Raw genomic sequence first — 9756 nt, 5'->3', positions numbered from 1 at the left:
AGGCATTTGAGGGGCGTTTTTAACGCATGTCAAACGCCTGCTTTTAATGCCAATGTAAACTGAGCCTTAAGGTTCATTTAAAAAAAAAAAAAAAAAAAAAAAAAAATAACAAACATGCCATTCTTACCTCCTCTGTCCAAGGGTTTTGCACAGAGTGGCCCAATCCTCCTTTTCTGGGGTCCCTCAGCAGCGCTCCAGACTCCTCCTCTTTGGCGAGTACCTCAACAGAGAGCCACATTCCATGGGGGGCACTTGAGTGGGTGTGCTCCCGAGTTCTGCTGCTGCGTCCATTGACACAGACAGCAGGACACGCCCCCGCCCCCCGTGTCACTAGATTTGATCTACAGCAGCGGACCCGAGACAGAGGCTGGAGCTGCTGTGCTCGTCCCTGTCGCTGGAACGATCGGGTTCAGGTAAGTAAAAGGGGAGTTCCATCGCTAAACAATGATCAACCTTTATAAGCATCAAAGTTGGAATGGGACTTTTTTTATTATTATAATATAATTAGAGCGATCGAGCTCATGTGTTATGAACGAAACCAATGAAGAACAGACTAACAGAGATTGCCTTTTTATATGTACAGTATGTTACTTTTTTAACTTTTGTGACATTGATTTACCATTTAATTTTTCAATGTGTTCAAGGTTTCAAAACGCTAACAATTTTAAATATTTTTCAAAACTTCCACAGCACACCTGCAAATCCCATGGGGCACGGCACCGTTTGAGAATCGCTGGTTTATAGGAAGCAATGCTACGAAAAAAAAGTTCATAGTTTCTATTTTTCTTTCGGCAAATCTGTGGGTGCGAGGAGCAGGTGAAAGCATACTGTGGAAATGGGTGTAGCTCTGCTTTATTTTTGTCTTCTGGCCTGAGCTGAACAGGTAGGAGTCTTCAGTATAATGTACAGTAGCCCAGCCTAGCAATTCCACAAGCATAGCAAACTAGAGCGGAAACCTCCCCTCACAACCTTGTACAGGTGTGCCTCACTCATTCTCTGGAATGCCAGATAAGATCCAGCACTTTCCCGGCAAGTAGGAGCAGCAGACGGTCATCAAACTGGGAGGAGTCTATAGACAGGAACTGCCAGTCTCATCCTGTTTCCTTCACCAACTCCCCGACCTGGATAAAGTGAAGTTTGGTTACGGCTGAAGCTCTGCTTTGTTTTCATTCCTAGTTTAGAAATACGTCGGATACGCAAACTGAGCGATTGGTGAGTAATTTACGGACTAAAACAGCATTGTATGGGCATGTTTGGTTTAAAGCTCATGTTACGAGTTCAGGGTGTGTTCATTTACCGTATTAGAGTATCGCTGTCAGTCTTTGTCGTGCTTTATTGCATATATTACTTGGCAAGTAATGGTTGGAACTTCTATTATTCCCTTTTTTTCCTTTTTTTTTTTTTTTTAAAACGTGGGGTTTGTTTCGGTCACGTGGCAGGACGTATCTTCGTGCTGTGTAATCATATAAGACAGATCACATTTCCACTATTATCGCTATCTGCATATCTTGTAGGTTATGCACAGTCTCTTCGCTATATATTGTTTTCTGTCTAATGCTGTTAAGTAACTCTGTAACATATCTCGAATTGTTAGAGCAAAGTAATCGAAAGCTTTAAAAAAAAAAAAAAATTTCTTACGCAGTTGGATTTGTGTGAACTTTCTGGGCCCTTTATCTCCCCCCCCCCCCAGCATTGTTCTCCACACAAGAATGTTTTACCTAATTCGGTGTTCGGAATTTGCTACCACGCCCTTCCCACTGGAAGTTTCTGTTCTGGTTGTGTACGCCTGTTGCGTTGCTTGTTCAATGTCAGTAGCTTGTTGCAACAAGCCTTCGTTATCTGTATGGAATTTTGTGCTCCAATTAGAAACTGCTGGATGTCTGTAGTTTCACATTACTCTCTTTTCTCTAGAAGTTTGCTGCCTTTCTTCAGCTTTTAGCCAACTATTGCTAATGAAGAAATGTGGCTTAGCTCAGTCTAACCAGTTGCAGTGTACAGGTAGCACTAGATCTACTTTGACAGTTTAACCCTGGCCAATTCTGGCACTTTGCTCCTAAATGTAAAAAATAAATATTATTTTTTTTTTCCTTCTCTAGAAAATGACCCAGAACCCTCCCCAAACTTTTTTTTTTTTTTTAATATAATGTGAAAGATGTTATGCACAGTAAATATATACCTATTCCACATCCTTGCTGGGTTCTTTACTGTAAGCGGAATTCCCTTCCACAGGCGGTGGTCTCAGCAGGGAGCATCGATAGTTTCAAGAAACTATTAGATAATCACCTGAATGACCGAAACATACAGGGATATACAATGTAATACTGACATATAATCACACACATAGGTTGGACTTGTGTCCTCCTTTTTTTTTTTTTTTTTTTTCTTCAACCTCACCTACTGTGTAAACTAGCATATCACGCTTTAAAAGTGCGCACACTCGTTGAACGGCGACAAACTTTTACCCTTAAAAATCTCCATAGGCGATATTTAAAAAAACTCTACAGGTTGCATGTTTTGAGTTAAAGGAGGTCTAGGGCTACAATTATTGCTCTCGCTCTACCGATCGCGGCGATACCTCACATGTGTGGTTTGAACACCATTTTCATATACCCTTTTATTTTTACTGTTCTTGTGTGGGGGGAAAAAAAAAATTGTCACTTTTTATTCCTACTACAAGGAATGTAAACATCCCTTGTAATAGAAAAAAAGCATGACAGGACCTCTTAAATTTTAAGATCTGGGGTCAAAAAGACCTTAGATCTCATTTACATTAAAATGCAATAATAAAAAGTCTGTTTTGAGGTCGCTTCTGTCCTGCAATGGTATGGAGACGGGTGGGTGCCATCTTCCCCCTCACATGTCTCCATACCAAGCCAGGGAGAGGACCCGATCGCCTCCGCCGCTACCGACTGCTCCAGAGAACGGCGGGGGGAAAGAATCTGCCACAGAGACCACTTTTATCTGACACCAGACCGCTCACTGAAGAGGATACCGGAGTTATGGTAGCTAGCTGCTGTCATAATGATATCCCTCTTCAAAGTGCCTACTTATATCAGAGTGAGCCGGTCCAGCAGTGGTTAAAATAAATTTGATTAAAAATCAGAATTATTACCATATGGGCCTACTACTAACTATCCTAACGCAAGTGACACCAAGACAGTGATCAGTGAAAAATCTGAAAATTGCACTTGGTGACAGTGAAAGGGTTAACTGGGGGGTGACAAGTGTACTGGTGTCAGTGTAGTGTTGTGTACTCGCGGTAAGATGTTCCCTCCTGTCTCACTGGAACCGAAAAGGACTCCACAAGGGGAGGTGACATCGCTTCCTCTGCCCGTGTTTACATTACACAGGCAGAGGACAGTCTGCCATTCACCAGACCAGAAATCATTGGTCTCGACCTGGAGACTGATCAGTTCTGGAACAAATCCAATCGCCGTGGGGGATGCAGGGTGCACATGCGCGCCGGATGTACACCTACGGCGATTCGCACAGCGGTGGCAACCTGACGCAGTATGAGGACAACTGGTCGGCAACCAGTTAATAAAGGACCTAATGTTTGGGGGTTCCCAGTAATTTTCTAGCAAAAAATATTGATTTTAACTTAAACAAGTGTCAGAAAAAGATTTAGACTTTAAAGTTGAAAAAAAAAAAAAAAAAAAATGCCTAAAAAAAAAAACTAAAAAAAAATATAAAGGGGGGGGGGAATTTTAACTAGCGTGAAATGGCTGTTGTTAGGAAGTCTTCCTATGCCGCAGTGATCTTCAGTCTTCTCCTCCCCACGTTGTCTTCTGGGGAATGGGGCGCAGCATGTTATGGGAACTGTGTCCCACAACACATCGCGTTCCATTCACAAAGCGCTGCGCGACTCGCGCATGCACAGTAGTTAACGGGCAGTGAAGCATTAAGGCTCCACTGCCTGTTTCCCTTAGGATAGCGGTGCCAGGACCCGAGAGCCGTGGGATGGGTCGGCCTCGGGCAGCCGACATTGCGGGCACCCCGGACAGGTAAGTGCTTATTTAAAGTCAGCAGCTACAGTTGTGTTTTTTTTTTTTTTTTTTTTTTTTCCCGGCCGGAATACCGCTTTAAGTGGTTAAACTTCCTGCATTTACATGTTGTTTAAAAACTTGTCAGACTGCCTGGATTTTTTTTTTTTTTTCCACACAGAAGTTTATCCCTTTGATCTAAGAAGGAAGAGTTAGTTACAATGTTTCATGTTAAAAATTTGGCAGACTGCCCTGATGTAATGAGCAGATAAGTCTCTCCACTTGTTATATGAAAGAATCGGCAAACTCTGCAATAGAGATGTCAGGGGGGTTTGAATCGAGATCATGATTTTTTTTTTTTTAACGATTAATTGTGCAGCTCTAATAAGCGCTTGTGAGGGTGTGTTTGTTTTTTTTGTTTTTTTTTTTTTTTTTTTATTTCACTGTTTTTTTTTTTTGGGGTGAACGGGTAGGGGTATGATGTACCCGATACCCATTCACATCGGGGGAGGGTGGGATCTGGGGGGCCCCCTAGTTCCAGATTCCGATTAGCCCCCTGCCTGCATACCCCAAAAACCACAGCCCAGGTTTGTTGGGAAGAGGCCCTTGTCCCCTGGGGGGTTTGGGGGGCAGCTTATATCCGGGTCCCGGTTCCTTGTGAATACCACTAGACCCGAAGGGCTTGGTAGGGGCCAGGGGCACGCAATTTTTTTTTTTTTTTCTTCCCCCCCCACTTGCATTCAGCTGTCAGTGGTAAACCCCACTGCCAGCTGATGACTCATCGGTTACTTCCCGGCCCCCTCCTTAGCAACCAGCTATATGCAGTGTGTGGGTTTTTTTTTTTTTTTTCCCCCAGTGTGTTTTACAAGAAGAAAAATAAACGCAAAATGCATGAAAACTGCATGCAAAATGCATAAACAAGGGTTTAAAAAAAGCATCAAACGCAGCCTAAATGTACATATTCTACGGTAACTGAGTACTAAAATTTTATAGGTTAAAGTTACATAGTTGGTCAGGTTGAAAAAAAGACAAGTCCATCTAGTTCAACCAATAAAATTGATCCATGGAATATCCGACTGGGCGCGAAGCGTCACCTCTCTGAAATTTAGTTTCTGCAGGTTGTGATGTCTGTAAAGTTCATGTGCGTGTAAAGGCTGGCGTACCAATATTTTTTAGTAATATATAGTGTATGTAACTATATAAAAGTAGAAGGGCAGACAGCGTACCTGCAGTTCGGGGCATTGCCCTTCGGTCTGTCAGCCGCACTGAGGATTTTTACAAAAGTAATTGTGGAAGCATTGGTTCTTCTGTGATTGCAGGAAGGTGGCAGTAATTCACTACCATGATGACCTTCTATTCTTTTCAACCTCTGAGAAGAAACTGTTTTAGGGGTTGGGCACTAGCCCAAAACAATTTAGGCTTGGTTCACACCTATGCGTCTTTTGTTGCTTTTTGCAGAAACACACTACAGCTCATTTAACATGGGTTCCTATGGGACACATTCACATCCTATGCTTTTTTTCAGCCAACCCCTTTCGGGGGTCAGTGGATCTCCCCCCTTTATCAGGGCTACACTAAAACATAATATAATGTAAATATAATTGTGACTGTTAACATAGTGAGTTTTTAACAATTTGTAGAACATCAGATAACATGCATATATCCAAAAATATATACACCTAAACCTGTACACGTGCATAGAAATATCAGATGGTATGTGATCATGTTTGTTCATGGCACACATTTGTGAAGGCTCATGGCATCCTGTAGAGGAAAAATACAAACATTATTACCGACCGATGTAACATACGCTGCTAGACTTCAAGTGGTTGTACCAGGATGATACCTGCAGCTGCACTTGCATGTGTGGTGCGAACACAGTTTACGCATGCATTCGCTTCTGCACACGAGCATGGGAGGGGGGGCGCTTTACTTTTCCTTTTTTTTTTTTTTTTTTTTCCTTAACACTTTTTTTGCTATCACAAGAAATGTAAACTTCCCTTGTGATCGCAACAAAGCATGACAGGTTCTCTTTATAGAGACCATAGGTTCTCTCCCATCTATTTAAAATGGGAGAGACATACCCAAAAGCGGCGAAATGCTTGTCTCTTCCGGTCTCCTCGACCATAGAGATCTGATGGTCAGGTCCCCTGATCACCTCTATTGTCATTGGTTGCAATGGCCGGTGTCCCGACGAATACTGCCTCTCATCGAAAAATGCCTCTGATGGGTGTGCGCATGCGCAGTACCAAATGTCACTCCAGCTGATATGTTGATCAGCTGGCGTGACGTCAATGCAGCGCATGTGCAGATCGTCCAAGGCATTATCCGATGATATGCAAACAGCGGTGGGAGAAAGTACTTGTCAGATTCTGCCTGGTTGTTGCAGGCTGCTTCTAAAGGTGATCCAGAATGTCATCTGCTGCTCGGATCGCTTTTTGAAGAAGAAAGGGATCGCTTTTAGAAGAAAAATACTGGGATTATGGCTGACAGCTGCAGCCATGGGCTTCAGTAAACCACCTGAAAACCGTGGTGTGTGTGTGTGTGTGTGTGTGTGTGTATGTATGTATGTATGTATGTATGTATATATATATATATATATGTATGTATGTGTATATATATATATATATATATATATATATATATATATATATATATATATATATATATATATATATATATATATATATATATATTATATTTTGGAGCTGCACGATTCTGGCTAAAAATGAGAATCCAAAATTTTTTTTTTTTTGCTTAGACTAAAGACCATGATTTTCTCATTTTTGCTGCATAACATCATAACATCTTTCACATTACAGGGGGTCCCCGACTTACGAACATCCGAGTTGCGAACAACTCCTACTTACGAACGGGGCCCGAATGACGTCACTGCCGGCCGAATCTTCCTCTCCTTGCTTGACTGAGCCGTTCCTCCGTTCCTGGCCTGCCCATCCACAGGCCTGGTACGGTCTGGTGGCCTGCCAGGCCGCTAAAACTGCCCGTCGTGGCCGCGGCCTAGTGAAGCCTCCAGGATCCCCGGTCTTTCCTGCGCCGCTGCCCCGCCGAGGTGCACTGCGCCGGCCTGCCCGGACTTGGATCACAGACACTGCTGCTGTCTCCATCCATCCATCTCCCTGCTGTGCCATCACACATCAGCTCCCCTCTCTCTGGTGTCTCCTGTCCCTGCTGCCATGTAAACAGTGAGAGGGGAGAGCTGTGCTGTGGAAATCTAGCACAGTGCTGGGACTCCTGTTTTGGAGGTGACAGGGTCAATAAAGAGAACCTGTCACCTCCAATTGCTATCACACAGGGAATTGTTTTCTCCTGTGTGATAGCAATAAAGTTTAAATGAAAAAAAATTGATAAAAATTAAAAAAAAATAAGAAATACAGTAATTAAATTAATAAAATAAAAAAGAAGTAATTAAAGTAAAGAATAAGAAAAATAATATTAAAAATAAAAAAATTATACAAAAATAAATAAAAGACTGGATGTGCGCTGAAAAAAAGGTACTGTTCCGACTTACAAATTCGACTTAAGAACAAACCTACAGTCCCTATCTTGTTCGTAACCCGGGGACCCCCTGTATACTAAAAAAATTGGGCTAACTTTACTGTTAATAATTTTTTTAAATTCAAAGTGTATTTGTCCCCAAAAAATTGTATTTGAAAGACCACTGCGCAAATACAGTGCGACATAAAACATTGCAAAAAAAACGCCATTTTAATTACTCCTGAACCCCCAACCCCCCCCGGTAATTTTTTTTGGGGGGGAGGGGTATCTAATTTTGACAGGTACCCAGCTTCCGCTCATGGCGCCGAGCGGAAGTTCTCTTCCATTCCCTCCCTGCAATCTTCTGGAACATGTCACATGTCTCAGAAGATTGCCCAGCCATTCAGATTGCGTGACTCACGCATTCGCTTGCGCACCCGGCTGTGAAGCCGCAAGCTGTCAGACGGGTGCCCAAACTTGCAGTTCCGGCACTGCGGAGAGGAAGAGAACCGTGGCTTTGGGCGACCACATCGCTGGACCATGGGACAGGTGAGTGTCTGTTTAAGTCAGCAGCTACACTTTTTGCGATTCGGCATTGCTTCACTTTTAACTGACAATTGCGCGGTTGCGCGATGCTGCACCCAAACAAAAGTCATGTCCTTTTCCCCCACAAATAGAGCTTTCTTTTGGTTGTATTTGATCACCTGTGCGGTTTTTATTGCGCTATAAACGGGGGAAAAAAGAGCGTCAATTTTGAAAAAACACTTTTTTATTGCTATAATATCCCCAAAAAACACCATTTTTTTTTTTTTTTTTCCTCAGTTTAGGCCGATATGTATTCTTCTACATATTTTTGTTAAAAAAATCGCAATAAGCGTATATTGATTGGTTTGCCCAAAAGTTATAGCGTCTACAAAATAGGGGATAGTTTTATGGCATATTTATTATCATTATTTTTTTTTTTTTTAGTAGTAATGGGGGCGATCTGCGAGGTGTTTTTTGGGACTGCGACATGGCGGACATGTCAGACAATTTTGACACATTTTTGGGACCATTGGCATTTATACAGCGATCAGTGTTATCAAAATGCATTGATTACTGTCAAAATGTCACTGGCATCGAAGCGGTTAACACTAGGGGGCGATCAAGGGGTTAATTGTGTTCCCTAGTGTGTGTTCTAACTGAAGGGGGGAGGGGACTGTGTAGGCGAGATGACAGATCGCTGTTCATACTCTGTATGAACAGATGATCTGTCTCTTCTCCCCTCAGAGAACCGGAGAACTGTTTGCACACACAGATCCCGGTTCTCCGTGTGCCCCGAGCGATCGTGGGAGATTCGTGCAGCCGAGCCATGCTGCCGCAGTGCAACTGCGGCGGCTGGTCGGCAAGCAGTTAATCAATGCAGAAATGGGTGGCACTCCGCTTTAAGTGGTTAAACTGACCTCATTTACAAACTGAAGTTCATTACTTTGATCTAAAAGATACTTTGTTTATAGTTCTCTCCGCCCAGACAATGTTGTGATAAACTTGGCAGGCTGCCGTGTGTGTGTGTGTGTGTGTGTGTGTAGATAGATAGCTATGTCTCTGTCATCATAGGACACAGAGCCTTAAGTATTTACTTAGTGGGTTATAGCTACCTTCAGGTGTTGACACTGGCACACCAAATACAGGAAGTTGATTCCCCTATATAACCCATCCTCCTTCCAGGAGTCCTCAGTTTTTTCGCCAGTGTCTAAGGCTCGATTCACACAGGGGCAACACGACTTCAACGCGACTTTGCAACGCGACTTTAACCCGACTTCAACACGACTTGTGGATCCGACTTTCAATGAACGGGGATCCGACTTGGATCCCCGCCACTGTGTTTGGTATGAATCTTTAGGGGGAACTCCGCGCCAAATTTTAAATAAAAATCCGGCATGGGTTCCCCCCCCAGGGGCATACCAGGCCCTTGGGTCCGGTATGGATCTTGAGGGGAACCCCCCCTACGCCGAAAGGACGGCGTGGGGGGTCCCCCCAATCCATACCAGACCCTTATCCGAGCACGCAGCCCGGCCGGACAGGAATGGGGGTGGGGACGAGCGAGCGCCCCCCCTCCTGAGCCGTACCAGGCCGCATGCCCTCAACATGGGGGGGGTTGGTGCCTTGGGGGAGGGGGGCGCGCTGCGGCCCCCCCCCACCCCAAAGCACCTTGTCCCCATGTTGATGAGGACAAGGGCCTCTTCCTGACAACCCTGGCCGTTGGTTGTCGGGGTCTGCGGGCGGGGGGCTTATCGGA

The 9756-nt window shown here is 43.9% G+C and overlaps 1 protein-coding gene across 1 annotated transcript in view; it reads left to right on the top strand.

Annotated features, from left to right (window-relative positions):
• The first annotated feature begins 1054 nt into the window (after positions 1-1054).
• Positions 1055-9756, top strand: part of CTNNA1 (catenin alpha 1) — a 215180-nt gene continuing 206478 nt past the window's right edge. Inside the window, 1 exon segment of the mRNA XM_073620754.1 lies at positions 1055-1212. The gene's annotated coding sequence lies outside the window, so the exon portion shown is untranslated.

The sequence above is a fragment of the Aquarana catesbeiana genome, linkage group LG03 (genome assembly GCF_042186555.1).
Source record: "Aquarana catesbeiana isolate 2022-GZ linkage group LG03, ASM4218655v1, whole genome shotgun sequence".
Taxonomy (NCBI): domain Eukaryota; kingdom Metazoa; phylum Chordata; class Amphibia; order Anura; family Ranidae; genus Aquarana; species Aquarana catesbeiana.
This window is presented reverse-complemented; position numbering and strand designations above follow the sequence as displayed.